The 16,617-nt window shown below is 55.9% G+C and overlaps 1 protein-coding gene and 1 long non-coding RNA gene across 4 annotated transcripts in view; one reads left to right on the top strand and one right to left on the bottom strand.

The window, feature by feature from the left end:
- HNF4A (hepatocyte nuclear factor 4 alpha) overlaps positions 1-16,617 on the top strand; it is a 40,942-nt gene that overhangs the window by 2,408 nt on the left and 21,917 nt on the right. The gene's annotated exons all lie outside the window — the stretch shown is intronic.
- Positions 7,235-16,617, bottom strand: part of LOC112979070 (uncharacterized) — a 40,250-nt gene continuing 30,867 nt past the window's right edge. For all 3 annotated transcript variants that reach the window (XR_010391878.1, XR_010391879.1, XR_010391877.1), the window contains 2 exons: positions 12,675-14,060; positions 7,235-11,532 (listed from right to left, as the gene is read on the bottom strand). This is a non-coding gene — a long non-coding RNA (uncharacterized LOC112979070). The remainder of the gene's footprint in view (positions 11,533-12,674; positions 14,061-16,617) is intronic.

Here is a 16,617-nt window from a genome sequence, read left to right as displayed (position 1 = left end):
AGGGAGCTGAACAAGCTATTTAATCACTTATGATTAAGTTATTATGTCCACTCGCATCTGGCTTCAACACGAGCAGCCGTTTGCCAGCCTCAGCACACGGATGATTTTAAGCAAAGGCAGGCAAATACTTCTGCAGCTGGTCCTCTCCTCGAGTCCAGCCCCCACGGAGGGCGAGCGGGCGGCTGAGCAGAGCTGGTCTGCCGCGGGACGCGGGGGAGCCCCGGGGCAGCTCCTGGCCGCCCGCGGGCCGCTCGCCCCGACGCCGTCGTGCTCCGCGCGGCCGCTCGCCATGCACCAGCCTGTCCCCGGCACGGCCCGCCAAGCCCGGGGCCTTGCAAGGGGGAGGGAAGGGAAAAATAAAACAGAAAGAAGGGCCTCCGAGAGCAAAGCGAGAGGAAACCCAGACTGTTGGCAGAAGGAGGGGAGTCCTCATAAACGGAGCGGGTGAAAGAGTTATCCAAACATTGGCGGAGGAAGGGCTGGCTGGGATCGGGGACCGGCGCGCGTCGGCTGCTCCCGGGCGCTGGCGGGCAGGGTTTGGGGGGTTTGGGGGGTTTGGGGAGCAGGGCACAGCCCGAGCTGGCACACTGCGGAGCAGCACGGCCAACGCCGCCGCCGCACGGGTGCTGCATCGCACGGTGCTGGCCGGTGGCTCCGTGCCAGCTTCACCCGGCGGCGATTCAGCCTGCTGGTGGGGCATGTGTTTATTTTTGGAGTTTCTTTTTATGGAAAGCTTGGTCTCAGGTATTTTCCATCTCTCTGTCTGTCTGCAGCCTTGCAGCAGCAGGGTCCGTCTGCTCTGAGCTCGGGGAGAAGCGGCAAGGGGAAAGCTCGGCTTTCCCGCAGATCACCCGTGCGGGCTGCGGGCGCCCAGGGTCTGCTGCTGACGGCTGCTTCGAGCCGAGCGCAGCACAGCCTCGGGCCTCGGCCCCCCGTGTGCAGACGGGCCCGTGAGCGGAGCAGCGCTGCGGCGGCGGCTGCGGAGGGGGCACGGTCTTGCTGCCCCGCACGGCCCCGGCTGCGCAGAGCCCGGCCGTGCCCAGCCCAGTGCCGGCGTCCTGCGCCCGGTGCTGGCTGCATCGCACGGCCAGGGCGTTTTGGAGCGGGGGGTGCAGCGGGATACGGAGCAGGGCGTCCCCCCCCCGCGGCATTAGAGCAAGCCTGGGAAAACGCAGCCTCCCCATCCGCCCTGCCCCGGGCTGCCTCGCACCCTCCCACAAAAGCGCATCTCGGAGGATGCCCGGCAGGGAGGCTGCGACGGTTTCTCCAGCTTCCCGTGGTCCTTCCCGGGACCCTCTGATTCCCTGCCAGCAGGGAGATGGGAACCCACCTTCGGCGCCCTGATAAGACAGGCCATAACATGGAAACTGCTCCCTGGGGGGGGTGTCAGCCAGCCGGCTCCGGGAACGCTAAAAAGCCGGAGGGGGAGGCTGGAGATAGGTGTGTGAGAGGGTAAGGACGGAGACACAGGCGGAGCAGGGCCAAGGCAGAGGTCAGGACCCGGCCAGCAGCCACCTTCCCTCAGGGCCGGCGCGGAGGAGACATCCCCTGTCTCCACTTTTATCCTCCTGGAGACTCCGGCACAGCCAGGGCAATTCCCCTTAATCCCAGTGCAGCCAGCAGCATCCCTGCGTGTTTGCCTGGTGTGACGGCGGCGGCGGAGGGAGCTCGGGAGCACGGCTTTGCTGCTTAACTCGGGAACGCCAGGCCTCAGAGCTGCTGAGGCATCTTGGTCCGATTTGGTGAACAGTTGCAGCTGGCGAATATAAAGGAGGCAGAATGCTGAAAGACTTTAACTTTGTGCTGTAAGACAACTATTTTTTTCATTTCAAAATGTATCTAAATTTGAATAGGTTAAAGAAAAGATTTCAATAAATGTGAAAATTCAGTAACATAGTCAGTACATGGACCACACTTGCTACATTGACTAATGTTTCAGGACAATTCAAGGCAAAATTTGTATTTCTTTTCATATTGCTGGAAACTTCTCAAATATGTCCGCTGGGTATGACCCAAACTGAGCTTTTTTGCCTCGGGGCAGCATTGCACCCTGCGGGAAGGTGGCTCTCAGTCCCCCTCCTTCCCTCCCTGCGCCGCAGCCAGCGCCTCACCCCCATGGTTTATCGCAGCAGGTAGCACATGGCTTCAGCTCTGCTTTAAAACAGGCTGGTCTTTTTATAAGAGGGAGTGAGAACGTTGTTACTCTGTGGCAGGGAAACTGGGCTCTGTGAGCAGGCCGGCACAAGGCCGGCGGAGGTTCGAGGAGCCCGTGAGACCTGTTCTGAGCTCTGCAAGGCAAGTGGAGGCCTGTTCTCCAGATTCACCCGAGGCTGGGAACGTGCTTGGTTATGCTACTAGCTGCCCTTTTCTGTAATGCTTAACCGCGGCGATATTTGCAGTGCCAGGGCCAGCAGCAGAGGACGAGGTAGTTAATGCTGCAGACATCCCGCTCCCGCCACCGAGCTTTCCCCTGCCCTCGGCGGCTGCCTGCCTCCGCTCTCCCGCGGCCCCGGGCTCTGCGGAAAGTCCCGCGGCAGGACGGACCGCCAAAGGATGCCCCGCGGCTCCTGGCGGGCGCTCGGGTGCCGAGGGCACGTCTGGCAGTGTCTGGGCTGGCTGCTGTCGGAGGTAGGGCTGGGCAAATACCACGAGAAAAAGTGCATGACTGCTTGTGTTCAGGCCCCTCTCTAATGTTTGCTTTCCCCAAATATTCAAGCAAACAAGTTTCCTGGCAGAAATGTTTGTGGAAATGGCAAATGTTGCAGAATATTCATGGAAGGCAAGTTTCAAGTCAGTGGCTGTGTCATAAACCCAAATGTGACAGCTCTGCTCACCTAGGCTGGGCAAAAACACCACCAGGACCTTTGCGCCAAGCCAGGTCCCAGCAGGAATTAATCCCAGAAACGGCTTGTGTCCAAGCTTCAGCCTAAGCATCAGCAACAGAAATTACCTAGCAAATCCCTTCAGGAAAGAAATATATGTCTCAAAAAATAATGACCTGGCCTGGCTAACGCACGAAAGAGAAGCAGCTTCGTTCAGAGCTACCAGCGATGGAAAGATGCCAGCAGCTGAGTCACCTGTGGGGAACCAACGCTGGCTCCAAAAAGCCATAGGTCCCACGGCTGGACTCGACTTGTTATCCAAAAATGCCGTAGCCACTAGAGGGACCCTGGCTGCGTCCGTGGGTGCCGGGAGCCCAGCTGCCAGGGGAGCCTGGTGGGGATGGCTCAGCCTGGGCTCAAGCCCCCTCAGCAACCCCATGTCTCAGCAGACTCAGCCCATGGTGGCATCTCCACCACGGGAAGATGATTAGAGGTGGCCTTCTCCCCTCCCTTGCCAGTGTTGGGTTTTCCTGCAGGCCTTGCAAATAAAGCCTGCTTGGGGCTAATCCGCTGATACGTATGCAAACGGTGCAGGAAGGATCCGTGCTTTACAGCCCCTGATAACGCGGTGCCTCTCAGGCCGGGGCAGCTGCAGTTCAAACACTGTGATCCCCCCTCTCCCCAGCTGGGGCACAAGCAAACAGGCCCCAAATGTCCCGCGTGTCACCAGTGCCTTTGCAGAGCTGCACAGCGAGGGGCCGGGGTCTGCCTGCGGGACCGGCAGCGGCTGCGGCAGCGCTGCACAGTAACTGCTGCCGGCTCTCTGGGGGCTCGCCTTCATGCCAAGGGGCACGAGCCGCCTCCAAACCACCGACCTGGACCTGCCAGCAAGTCCAACGCCTGCAACACAGCAAACTACGCGAGCGGCCCGAGCTCAGCTCTGCGAGCAGCCCCGGCCGGCTCTCTGCACGCGAAGGAAGAGAGCCAGGAGCCAGGTGATACTGCCGGCCTCGTGCCTTGGGTCACCACACCCGCATCGTCTCCTTCACTGCCAACTCTGCAGAGCTTGTTCCTCCTCGTACCTCCATTGCCCCCGGCTGTTTGCACGCGCTGATTTTCACCGCAGCCCTACAGATGCTCTGCCAGGTCTCCCCTCGCCTTGCTCATCCCTCCCCAGACTGGCCAGGCCAGCGACCCCCCAAGCACCTTCCCCAGGGCTCTGCCCATGCAACCCCAAACTCGTCCTTCAGCGTGGCTCGCTCCACTCCCGCCACCGCACCCGGGGCACCCAAACCCCCGCAGCGGGGAGCCGACAGGCACCTTTCACCTGCCTCGCGCAGGAACCCTCCTGCTCCCAGCCATGGGCGTGAGCGAGATTTCACAGCCGATAACCGCCGGGAAGGTGGGAAACGCGGGCAGAGCTGTACACTCAGCTTCCTGGCAGGGCCAGCGCTCTGTTTAAGAGCGCCAATGTCAACAGACAGACCTGAAGGAAGGAGCAAAACCAAATAGGTGAGCACTTCTCAGAACAAGAGCTGTAAAACCTGCGCAAACCTGCACGAGTGGCACGACACTCTTTTATACGGTCAGAATCAACAGTCGAGCCCACTCGACATGTTTGCTGACACATAAACGACAGCCACTGCGCTAGGTTTACGACCCAGCGCCTTAAATGGAGCCTGCAGAGTCCGGTTATGTCTCTGCGCCTTTCTCGGAGGGGAGGCTCGTAACCTCACCACGCGTCCCCAGAGCCCCGGCTCCGCGTGGCCCAGGGCCGGTGAGAAGCTGCTGCTGCTCCTCTCCGCCGGCCGCCAACACGGGCCGCCCAACGGCCCCGGGCTCCAGCCGGCTGCGCGAGTCCGGCGTCCTGCCCGTCCCGTCCCTCGGGGCGCCGACGTCCATCCCAGCGCCCTGACGGGAAGCGGCCGCCCGGCCCGGGAGCCGATCGCTGGCGTCAGCGTCGCCCAGCCGCCGGGAGAGGTGCCGGCCAGGCGGGAGGTTGAGGCCAGGAGCTGGGCGGAAATCTGCCCTGGCTGATGCTGCGAGGGCAGGTCCATCTGCAGGGCCCCGGGAAGCGGCGTGGCCCCTCCGGCGGCAGCCTGCGTGGTCTGTGGGCAGGGGGGCGTCCTCCCCCGGGGGGGAGCAGCCTCAGCCGCCTGCAGCCCTGCAGGGAGGAGCGGAGAGGCACCGGGGGTGCCGGCCCCCGGGGGACACCAGCCCGCGCGAAGAAGTGGAATAAGGAGGCAGCATCTGGGGGGAGAGGGGCAAACAGCAGGACTTCGGATCCACATCCCTGCCCGCTCTCTGCCTAGAAACTACCGAATTCAAGGAATAACTGCAGGGGGATGGCGGTGGCAGCCTTGCCACCCCTCGGGCACCCTGACAGATGCCCGGCGCGCAGCTCAGTGCTGCCCGCAGGCAGGAGCGCCCATGGGTGTGCGCCCAGGGACTGCCGCCGTCTGGGAGAAACCTCTGTTGATCTAGGTGTGTTTCCCTACTGCAGACGTTAAAGCATCAGCGCGGAAACAGAAAGGTGAAGGGAGGTGTCACAAGGTTCGCGCAGTTCAGCCCCGGCCCTTCCCTCCAAGGCGGACCGCGATGCTGCTCCTCGCCCCGCTGGGACACGCGCCGCCCCGGCGCCCGCCGCCAGCGCCCAGGCTCGCAGGGGCTCGGAGGGTCAGCGCGCGGTGGGACCCCTCTACAGTGGGGACATGGACCTCCTGGGGTGTGAGACCCCTTGCTGTCTGCTGGCCCCGTCTCTCATCCAGTGCATTTAAAACCTTAAAGCCGGACTGAAACTTGCTTTCATCTCAAAACAGATGGTTCTGTTTGGACCAAATGTTGTCCCTGGTCCCCAGCTCATCGGGAGCTGGCTGAAAGCTGCTGGAAGCTGTGTGGGTTCAAAATGAACCCGGGGGCGAGCGGAGGCTTGAGGAGGGGAACAGTCTGGGCCATCGCTCTGTCAGACTCATGCCATATTGATCGCACTCAGGGCCTGAGACTTGGGATGAGCAGAAAGCAGCTCTTCTGCTAGTGGCAGTGAAAGGCCAGGCAGCCTCCGTGGGAGGAAAGTCTCCTGAGAAGGAAGGAAAATGCAGGAAGAAACACGTTTGTGCTCCTGATGGGATGCGGCCCGAGGGCCGGTTCCTTCAGGCACAGAGGCTGAGCACGGCCACGCTCGCTCCCTGCCTGCTCGGTGCAGTTAGCATGCAGCACATGGCTGTGTTGCAAAGGTGCCCAGCTCCTCGCCGTTTCAGCATTAAATTCATTGCTCTGAACATGGGAAAACTCGGTGAAGTGCCGCTCTAATCTCTCACCTAATTGTACTCCCCCAGGCCGAGCAGGGTCACACATGCCAGCGCACACTCCTTGCACAGGAGAAAAATCTCAGAGCTCAGCAATTGCTGCTCTCCCCACCTGGACCGGGGCCAAATAAGTCAACACCAGTGTCAGAGCAGCAGTAGCTCCACAAAGAAATAGAAACTTCAGCTTTGCCGTGGCAGAGAAGATCCTGTTGTAGTCTGGCACTTCTTCCTAATGGGTCGACTTGGCCCCGGCCAGGGTGTAAGGAACAGCCGGGGACCGCTGTGGCTGAGAGTTCAGGCTCCGCAGGACCGGAGGCTCCTGCGTTCCCCATCAACTTGAGGAAGGAGAGGAGGTGGGAGAACCAATGTGCACAACCTACTAAGAAATGTCAGCCTGGATGGTTTCCCAGGTCATAATTCGTACATCTTCCGTCTTTGGGCTGAGTCTGGGACACACAGCAGAGCCCTGAGCTGCAGAGCCGGTCCCTGGCACCCAAAATGCCCAGGAAGGAGGAGCATGGGGCCAAGCGGTCGGCAAAGCCTCCCTGCGCAGCGCACTGGGTCCCGCGGGCCTCACGGGCTGCCGCAGTGCCTTGGTGGGAGGAGAGGAGAGGAGGGTCCAGGCTCTCGAGAGCTGGTGGGTGATGCCTGGCCAGCACCCTGCTCCAAGCCACCACGGAGGCCCTCAGGGGAGCTCCTTGATGACTCCAGGGCTGTGAAAATCATTTTGCGCTGTTATCTAGGGACCTGAAAGACATAATGCTATAGGCTGCACAGAGACTGTTTCGAACACTTGCGCAGTTCTGCGTTCTTCATCTTCACGTCTCCCTTCTCAGGGCTTTGCAATGGCAACTGCACAACTCCTGATTCCCTGCACAATGCAGGAAGGTGAGACAAAGGTTGTTTCTCAAGGATATTGTGTTATGGGTATTTATATAGAAACATTTTAAAATGAAAGCTGCCAGCTCTTCCCAAGAGAGGGGGTTGGACCCGGTGCTGCCATGAAATGCACAGGCACATTCCAGAGATGCGGGTGCAACTCTGCACCTCCTTGCACGGCAGCAGCGCGACGGCAGGCCAAAGCCCGGGGCGAGGGCACTTTGGAAAGGGGGCCCAGAAAGCACAGCCACCGACCCCAGCGCGCAGACCCGGAGCCACCTTATAATTCCCATCCGGGCCATGGCCAGACCCTTTAAAACCTGTAGCTCTGCGGCACAAACTCCTGCTCCCAATCAAATCTCATTGTGACCAGCATTAAGGGATTAGCTGATCCCTGCAGCCGCACTCCAGGCAGCTCCTCGGCGCTCGCCGGGGGCATGGCTCGCGGCTCGCGGCCCGCCGGGGGCTCGCTGCGTGGCGGTGCCCGTCCGAGGGCCCCACTCCTCTAGCTCTGCCCGCGGAGCCGAGCGCCCCTGGAAGATGAATGGCAGCCGCTATGACCTGCTCCAGGAAACGCCAGGTACCGCGCGCTCCCGCTGCTGTCACTCAGCCGGCGGGGAAAGAGCCGGTGCGCAGGCAGCGCTGCAGAGCTCGCGTGGACGATAGGGCGTCGGTAACCCTGCGGGCTCCCGCGGTGGGTGCCCCGGCAGGGCTGCTCCAAAGCCCCCGGAGAGGGAAGGGGAGCTTGGCGAGAGCTTTTGGCAAGGGCTTGGGATTGCTCCTCGGGTAGCGGGCCAGTAAGAGGCTCTCCATGGTCAGGCAGCTGTTCAGGCTAGTGTCTCTTTCTTGGATGCGTAGTCAGGTGTCACAACATCTCCTCCAGGAGAGGAAACCTGAGGCTGATGTTTCCCTTCTCTCCCACCTCCTCCTCCTGTTTTCCCAGCTGTTTGCAGGTGACACCAGCCTTGGTGGCTCTGAGGAAGCCACCAGGAACCATTCATGTCCATCCCTTAGGATGGGCATCAAGGCCTCTCTGCTCCTGAGAGATTCCCACTGCCTCAGGCCAAATCAGCACCACTGTCCAAATTCAGCATCTCTCTCTTTTACTGTCCATGGAAATGTGCTCAGTTCCCACATATGAACTGCTGATAGCCTCCAAGGGCACTTGAAAGAGACCCTGGAGTCTTTGGTTTTGGTTTTGCCCCACGGCTGCTGAGCAAACATGCTTGATACGTGGGTGGCACTGACTGATCTCCCTGAACTCAGCTCTGGGGCTCTTGAGACACATACGTGAGCACGGGGAGAGGGTGGCGTGACTCCTTTGGTGGGGAAGAGATGGTGGCCCTGCGCTGGCACCGCATGGATGTCCCCTGGAAACTGCCCGAGCCTCTGGGGAAGTGAATCGGTCGTTCTCAGTCCAGCTGCTGGTGTCTGGTGACTTTGCTTGGCGCTGATGTCCCCCACACGTGCGGCCTCAGCAGAGGTGCCACAGGGTGGCCAGACACAGGGTCAGGCCCTGTTAACTCACCAGGTAGCTTCGGTCCTGCGCTGCTCCCTGCCTGCTCTGCAGCCCAAGAGGTCTGCAGTGGTCTTACATGGCCCTCAAAACTCAAGCTAAAAAAAAACTGAGAGAAAAGCATGTGTGACCCAAACATTATTGGTTTCACAGAACTATTAGAAAGGTTTCTTTGGTGTCCGTCTACCATCTCCCCTCCAGCACAGGTCTTCCCCGACATCTGCTTTAGACTCAGCCCCGTTGGCCCTCTGCGCCAACAACCACTTGAAACCTCATGGTAGCGGTGGGACTGCTATACCTCGCAAAGGTCTTCCATGAACTGTTTCTGATGGTCTCCGCTTGACTCCGGGGCAGAGAAAAAGGTCTATTCTGGGCCTTCAGGGCTTCTCTGAGCCTCTGGCCACCTCGGGATGAGCCCTCTGTGCTGGCACGTGGAGCTGGAAGTGGCTTTGGGGAGCCATGTGCTGGGAGCTGCTCCTAGGTAATAGCTGCCTTCTTTATCAGCTGACAATTGATTTAGAAAAGTTCATGGCTTTGGCATGCCATGATACATTTACTAGAAATGGTTCATTTCCTCAAATGATGTAGTTTATGGTCATAATATATTTTAATTTCTTTATGATAGAAGAGGCCAATGGCACTGGGCCCTGCGGGAACATTAAGGGGTAAATAATAATGTTATTCTGTCTTGGAAACTTAGGAGAAATGCTCAAAAGGGAATTGGTGGTTTGCAGTGCTGTTTGTTATCTGGCAGCTACAGTGTCCTGGCCCATGTGGCTCATGGGATTGCGGAGGCGTGTGACCCCAATCCTTCGCCGGCCCCACACAGCAGGATTGAGCATGCAGCAAGCCCAAGCAGCTCGATACCTTGCTGCCTCCCCACTTTTTATTTCTGTGGCAGTAAATGGGACGGGAGTGTCACATAGGTGAGTGCTGTGACGGGCGTTGGCTGCAGATGTCAGCGCTTAGCATGAAGCTGCTGAGATGAGAGCTCTTGGTGACTTTTGCTTTCTGCTTTCACCACTGACAGTTGCTTTGCTCAGATCTGGGACATTAGGAACAAGACAGGCTATTCGGACAGGCTAAAGGGGCCCCGTGCCGTCCCTCTTCCCAAACGGGTCCATCTGCTCTAGCAAGATGCTCCTTGAGGAGCCCTAAAGCAGCCTGTCCCTCTGCTGCCCTCATGCTGCTCCAGCTCTCCCTTCGCACCCGCAGCAGTTTTGCACAGTCTCTTGCCTTAACTTCATCAGCCCTCCCCCAGAGTTAGCGAGGGCTGATCCCAAGAGCGCCAGGCGCGACTCGGGGTCACTTCCAGCAGGCATGGCATGCTGATGAAATCCACCTTTGCAGAAAGATAAAATACATACAAAAAAGTAAAACTTGCTTTGTAATCTTTGTTGATTTTGGCTGTTCTCCTCTGCCTATTGCCCCACCACCTGGAACGATTCAGGCACTGCTTCATGTGTGTGCAATGAACATCAGGCATAAAGTAAATGAAACCTAAACGCACTGCAAACACCTAGCAGGGGTAAGCAGAGACATTCATTTGTCTGCCACACTGTGAACTGAGTAGGGATCTTTTTCCTGGGAAATTGTAGGATTACTTAAGTTCCAAAGGGATTGTATTTATCTGCTAAACAAGTTCTCTATAGATCCAGACGGGCTGCCGAGATCCCTGCCATATGAAATGTGTGAGTTGGCTAGGCAAGGAGGGCCATAAGTACTCATTGCTCTTTGCTGAGTGGAAAATATGGCAGCAAACTTTCTCACTAGTGCATCTGCTTCCCTGGGACTTCTGCTTTCCTGCAGCTTGGGGTTTAAATTGCTGGATTCAATCTGCCAGTGCAGACAGTGAATTTGGAAAATCACATGGCAAAGCCGCTCCAGAGCTTTTCTTGAATTTCTCTCAAATAGGCAGGAGAATGTTTTGCTGGAAAGCATTTGGGTTTCTGTTCAGCTGGGTTTTGGATTTAAGGAAATGCTTACTAGTTATATGGATTTGGGGGGAGCGAGTGGAATCTGTAACTTGGAGGAAGCTGTGACTTGGGCCAAGTTGCCCAATGTGGTGCAATGGAACAAGATGGAGCTAATGGCTCCTCTTCCTGGTTTGCTTTTGGGCTCATCACATGATTTTTGTGTAAAAACACATCAGCCAGATTTTCAGTTACAAGTGCACACTTGTGGGTATGAGAACGCACATACTGTTTGGGAGGCTGCAGTGTAGTCAGAGTGACTGCAAATACAGAGCAGACAGGCAAAGGCACTGGCATTTCTGAGTGCAGCTGCCATTCTGGGAACAGCTCAGACTTTCTTTGCTTCTACTGTCCTTGCAAAACAGCAGCTCCCAAGAGTAATAATAATTACTTCCTCAAGTGTTTAGAGCCTTTGTTCGTCAGCATAATAAACCCCTTTCTGATCCGGGGATGAAAGGCGAGCACAGTGTTATCGCTGAAGCAGTATATGCTGAAATGGTCTGTGTGTCCCCGTGTTTGCAGTTCTTTCCCTAGCCCTTTTGCATAGCAGCTCTTTATTAGGCTCCATGGATTACATCCAGCTCCAACAGCCTTTCCAGCTTCAGCTGAAACGCATGTGTTGTTTTTGGAGACGATTTCAAGAAGAATCTTCTACCTCCTTTGAAGTGTGTCTATTCCACATGTCCAAAAATCGCCTTGATCCTCAATAGAGGGATTTTATGGACTGGGGGACCTGGACTGATTCGGTCAGTTTGGCCACTTTTTGAGAACTTCAGCACAGGTGAGAAACAGCCTGAGGTTGGTGTTCAGCTGCCGTCACCCCCAGCTCCCTGTGCCGTGGGGAGCCCTGAATCCTGGCGCACGTCAGGGAGCTCTCCAGCGGCAACGTGTCCGGTGTCTGCTCAGGCACCACCAGCCCTTCTGGCTTAGCCATCACACCATCCTATACGGCGTCCCAGCCAACGCACGCAGCACCTCACAGACTCAGCAGTCTCCAAGCAGCATCTATTCCAACCAGACCCACGGGAACTTCAGCACTGGGGAAAATAAATCACCAAGAGAGACATTTGCCATTGAACAGCAAGCTAAAATGACCACACCTTCCCCAGGGCACTGTTCACGCTCTGACACGCTGCTGTTGTCACCTCCTGGCTCTGGGCTGGATCTTTCCGATCCACTCCCCAACGAGAAATGCCTCCCCAGGCGCCCACGTGCATGTTTTGCTGGGGCAGGGATGTGTTGTGTGTGGCTGGCAAGGGGCAAACAGACTCTTAACCACTTCTGCTGAATCGTCCATGTCCTCGGAGACTTTCTTAGTGCCAGGGACGCTCTGGGAACGGACACAGGAGCGGACACCCCTCCGGGCATCAGTCATCTGATTGCCAGCAGCCAAGACGCAGATCCTCGGCTTTGAGCAGGAACTCGTCTCAGCTGGGCTCTCAGGCTGTGCTGACCTGCATCCCTCCACAGCCCTCGCCAAATTCCTTGGAGCTGCTCATTAACACACTGACGATTCGGCTCTGTAATTGTTCACGGCACACATCGAGGCAAAAGGCAAAGGGGTTTGACAGTGTGGCCTAAATATGCAGCCCTGTTTACAAAAAGTCTGACAAAACACAAGCCCTTGGCTTTATCTTTCCCATTTGGAAACAGCCACAGAGCAAATATACTCAAGGCATGAAGGGAGGGGGATTTATATTGACTTTAGAAAAAGCTGTTCTTTAAAAACAGGAAAAAAAACCTCATCCTCCAGCTGTGCAGACTGGGTGCTAGATCCAAAAGTCCTGCACAGAGGCTTAAAGCTTGCCTGCTAATCTGCAGCATTTCTGTGTGAACAAGTCATGCAGTAAACTGCTCTCTGTTAATTTTTTAATGCAGAATAAACAGGTCAAGAAATGATTAGCATGAGAATAAGTTCAGCTTAATCAGGAGAATCAGAAAAGATGAGAGGGAAGAGACAAACTGGAGTTATCAGTTAACTATTTAGAGTGACTCTGCTTCCAAGAGCTAATGTTCCCTCTTGTTTTCCATCCTCTCTGAAGCTGCCTTTTTTCCCCCCCTTCTCTAATTTAAATGGTGACCTAAAATTGCTAGTATAAGCACAATGGAAGCCCTTGTTTCTTCTCATTTTCCCTCTGTAATGGCTGCCTAGATGAATTACAGGCGATAAGGATCCTACCTGATTATTACGGACGATCCTTCTCCATTCCACGTTTAGAAAGGAAGCTGCTAAATTGAAGTGTGCAAATCCATTTTGCGCAAGCATGAGAGCTCTGTTCTGGTGCAAAAGTTTCGGTGTGATCCCAGCAGATCCGGGGACTGAGTGGAGGGATCCGTGGGCAAGGGGAAAAGCAGACCTCGAGATGTGCTTGGAATGGAGTTTGGTCAGTGGTCGGAGATCTATATTCTCAGATAGGCAGGACTTTGTCCACAAACTGGAGTTTGAAATTTCAAAGGGGAAAAAAAAAAGCAGAAGGGACCTTTGCATGTGTGGAGATGACTATGCTGGCGAGGTTCCCCTGGGACTTTTGTTCTTTGTCTTGTAACTCAGCCTCAAGTTTCCCCAACCCTGGTGAGACGGTGAGGAGAGAGAAGGGTTTGCCAGTGCCGTCCCAGAGCAGGCACACGGGGAAGCCGGGCCGGGAAGCCGAGATCTTGTTCAGGACGTTCCAAGGCCAGAGAGGTTTCAGACCCAGAGCTCACCTCTGCTTTACTCGCATGCCAAGGCAAAGCCACTTCGGCTGTGCAGTGGGGCTTGGAGCTGCTGAGCGATACGTTACAAGCGATCTTTACGTCCCCTGGCAGCAGCCACGGCTGTGCGTGGTACCAATGGTATCGCTAACTCTGTAAGAAGAGCTCAGTCCTCCCGGCTCCTGTTTCTGCTGGGCATTTCTTGAGAGCACAGGGCTCTACAGGGAAACCAAAGGCCAGGAGGGTCAGAGGTGCCTGGCTGCAGCCTGGCCAGCGCCTGTGCTCAGGAAGTCTGCGGGTGACAGCCGGTGGGGTCCGTTGCGATGTGTGTGAGGGCAGCGCTGCCACCCCACGGGACCGAGGCTGGCTGGAGGAATGGGCCAACGGGGACCATGAGAGTCACCAAGAGCCAACGCAAACCCTGCCCCAGGGAGGAAGAGCCCCCCTGCAGAAAAGGCCCCGGGGGTCCCGGTGGACACAGCTGAGTGCACGCCAGCGGCCGCAAAGGCAACAGCGTCCTGGGCTCTGTGGGCAGAGCCCTGCTCCTCCTGCGCAGCGGCACAGCCTGTAAGCTGGGGGCGGTGATTTTCCCACTCTACTTGGCACTTGTTAGACTCCATCCAGCTACTGCATCCAGTTTTGCCCCCTGCTTCCCCCCAGTATAGGAAAGACATCGTTAAAGTGGAGCAAGTCATCGGAGGGTCACCGAGATGCCCAGGGGGCTGAGGGAGCTGGGCTTGTTCAGCCTGGAGAAGTGACAGCTCGGGGGGGCTTTGTCACAGCCAGCTGGGACCTGCAAGGAGGGTGTCGGGAAGATGGAGCCAGGCTCCTTCCAGCAGTGCATGGCGGGAGGATGAGAGGCAATGGGTGCAAACTGAAACAAGAGAGGTTCAGACAGGATATAAGGAGAAAATTAACCACCATGAGGACAGCCAAGGTGGCTTAGAGAGGTTGAGCAGTCTCCAGCCTTGGAGGTTTTCAAGACAAGCCTGAATAAAGCCTTCAGCATCCTGGTCTATTTGCATAGCTGACCCTGCTGTGAGCAGGAGGTTGGACTTCCAGCCTGAATTACCCTGTGATCCTGGGATATACTATTCAAGCAAGGCAGGCAGATCTCTGTGAAAGAAGCCTTGCTCACCCACTTGACATGAAGAGCTAGCAAGCACGGTAGCTGACGGTATCCTTACCATAAGTGCTTTGTTAAATACTCTATTCCTGTTACTTATTTACTAAGAGGTATAGATCTTATTTTCTGGGAATCCCCTTTTGCTTTGGATGAATCTGCCAGTCAGAAAGATCTATTGATGGGGCAGAATTAGTGTCATGATGTACTAGTGTGGAAAGAGACAGAAAGACTTACTGCTCAACAGATAAAAATCAAATGATCACTCAGTGCAGAAATACTTCATTTCCTGGAACTGTAACAGTTTCCTTTACAGCCATCTGCAGGAGCCTGAAATGGTGGGTAGATGACATGGAAAACTGGGAAAGGAGGAGAGAGGAAAGGGTCTGACAAGCTGAAGTTCCCCTGAGCACCTGGTCTGGGAACAACCTTTCCTTTACCAGGGCTCTCCTTTAGGATAGAGCATGGGGTCCCTCTGTGTCCATGCTACATAGCAGAAGCTGCTCCAAAGTGTCCTTTCCTCCCTACAGCTGCTGTGACATGCCAGCCCTGGGCATTCTTCCAGCTGTGCTCCTGTCCATTGATACAGGCTGCTGGCATGAACATCTACACCCTAAAAAGTTGTAGCTGTTAGCTATTATAGGCCATGACTACACTTGGGAGCTGTCCCAGAAAGCCACCAGATAGGGCCGTCATGCAGGGACAGAGATGCCTTAGGGACTTCTCAGTCTCCTGCAGCAAACCCGAACCTGGGGTGCAGACGATGCATTCCCACCAGGGGTGTCTCACCCCCATGTCGGTGAGACCATCTCCAGGGGCAAAGGAAGTGCACGGTGTCCTTGGCCCTTCTGGTCTTCGACCTCTATGCTGAGACAAGAGTTTTGCGATGGGGGCATTAGTGATAGGCAGAGAACACCGGTAGTGAGAAAATGACAGTCAACATTAGCCCACGGGCGGAAGGCTCCATGTCCCATTGACAATTCCCGGCCCCTTGAGCCACCTAATTCTCTCCAAACTTCCCCACACCTTATCTCCCTCTTGCTCATACACACTACCTCTCCGTTTTCTATTCCTAGCATGGTTAATCCTTCCTGCCCTAGGAGCAAACGGCCTTTGCAGCCTTATTTGGTCAGCAGGCTATTTAAGCAAAAGGTTTGTTTTGCTGAACAGAGCAAAATGGACCATGCTTTTATGATATTTTACTAGACACTGTGGCAAACCCTGCACATATTTGACCTAGTGTCTGTAGCATTTATCTAATCAAAGGGATCACTGTGGCCCGACCAGGATCGGGACGGAGGTCCCTGGAACGAGGCCACCGTGGGGCTCTGCTCTACCTTGCCATCCCCACCCTGGGGCACACACCATTCAAACAATTTTGGGTTCAGGGCTGTTCAAAGTGAAGGGAAGAACAACCAGGCACATGAGGTCTGGTCTATCTTTCCAGAGCACGGAGCAGATGACTGCTCCCCCTGCAGCAAAGGAAAATTTAGCACCAGTCTCAAGTCAGAAACCTGCGGCTTTTCCATCTTCTCAGCTTAGTTCCTGGAGATCTGTAGCCTTACGGTCCCAACTCAGGAGCCAAAAAGAGCTGCTTGGAAGTGCTATGTAGACCATATGTAGCTTTTGGGAGCTAGGACTGTTTGAACAGCCCTTCCTTGTGCTGCTGAAATATGAATAGCAAATTGTCACTGCATCTAGCGTCACTTGCCCAGAGGCACGTACCACTGTGGAGCCGGGGACCTGGGTGCCGCGTTGGACAGGGAAGTCTCCATGGCTAGGATGGCTCAGGGAGGCAGCAGGGCCTGGGCTGGCTGGTATGGGTTTGCCTGTGAAGCCCAATTAAATCCAAGTTTAGGGCCATAACTGGCAGTGTGCAGACTCAGTCCCCCGGTGCTGACTGCAAAATAATGGGGATGTTTCCAATGCGGAGCGAGCCGATACTAAATCATTAATTATGTGTTCTTCTGTGCACGCCAGCTGATGCTGTTCAGTGATAACTTAAATTCCCACTTGTTGATCATGCATTTTCATGTAATGGAAACTGCACTGAAACTTCTCAGTCCTTTCTAATGCAGAGGAGTGAAGTGCCCAGGGCGAATGGGGGCCCAGAAAGTACTCAGATGAACAAGCAAGGAGAAGACAGACAGCTGTACCAGGTGCTCCTGTTTGTATTACTGGAGGGCCTGATCCCAGCTCATATCCAGGTGGCAGAAGGACCCTGGTGATAGGGGCTATAGGTCAGCATGTACCTTGGGGGAGAGCACTGGCTGGCTGAACGCATTAAAGGAAAAATCACACTGCAGAA

This window comes from Dromaius novaehollandiae, chromosome 16 (assembly GCF_036370855.1).
Source record: "Dromaius novaehollandiae isolate bDroNov1 chromosome 16, bDroNov1.hap1, whole genome shotgun sequence".
In the NCBI taxonomy this organism is placed as follows: Eukaryota; Metazoa; Chordata; class Aves; order Casuariiformes; family Dromaiidae; genus Dromaius; species Dromaius novaehollandiae.
The sequence above is the reverse complement of the archived record's forward strand: the minus strand, read 5'-3'. Positions and strand labels throughout refer to the sequence as shown.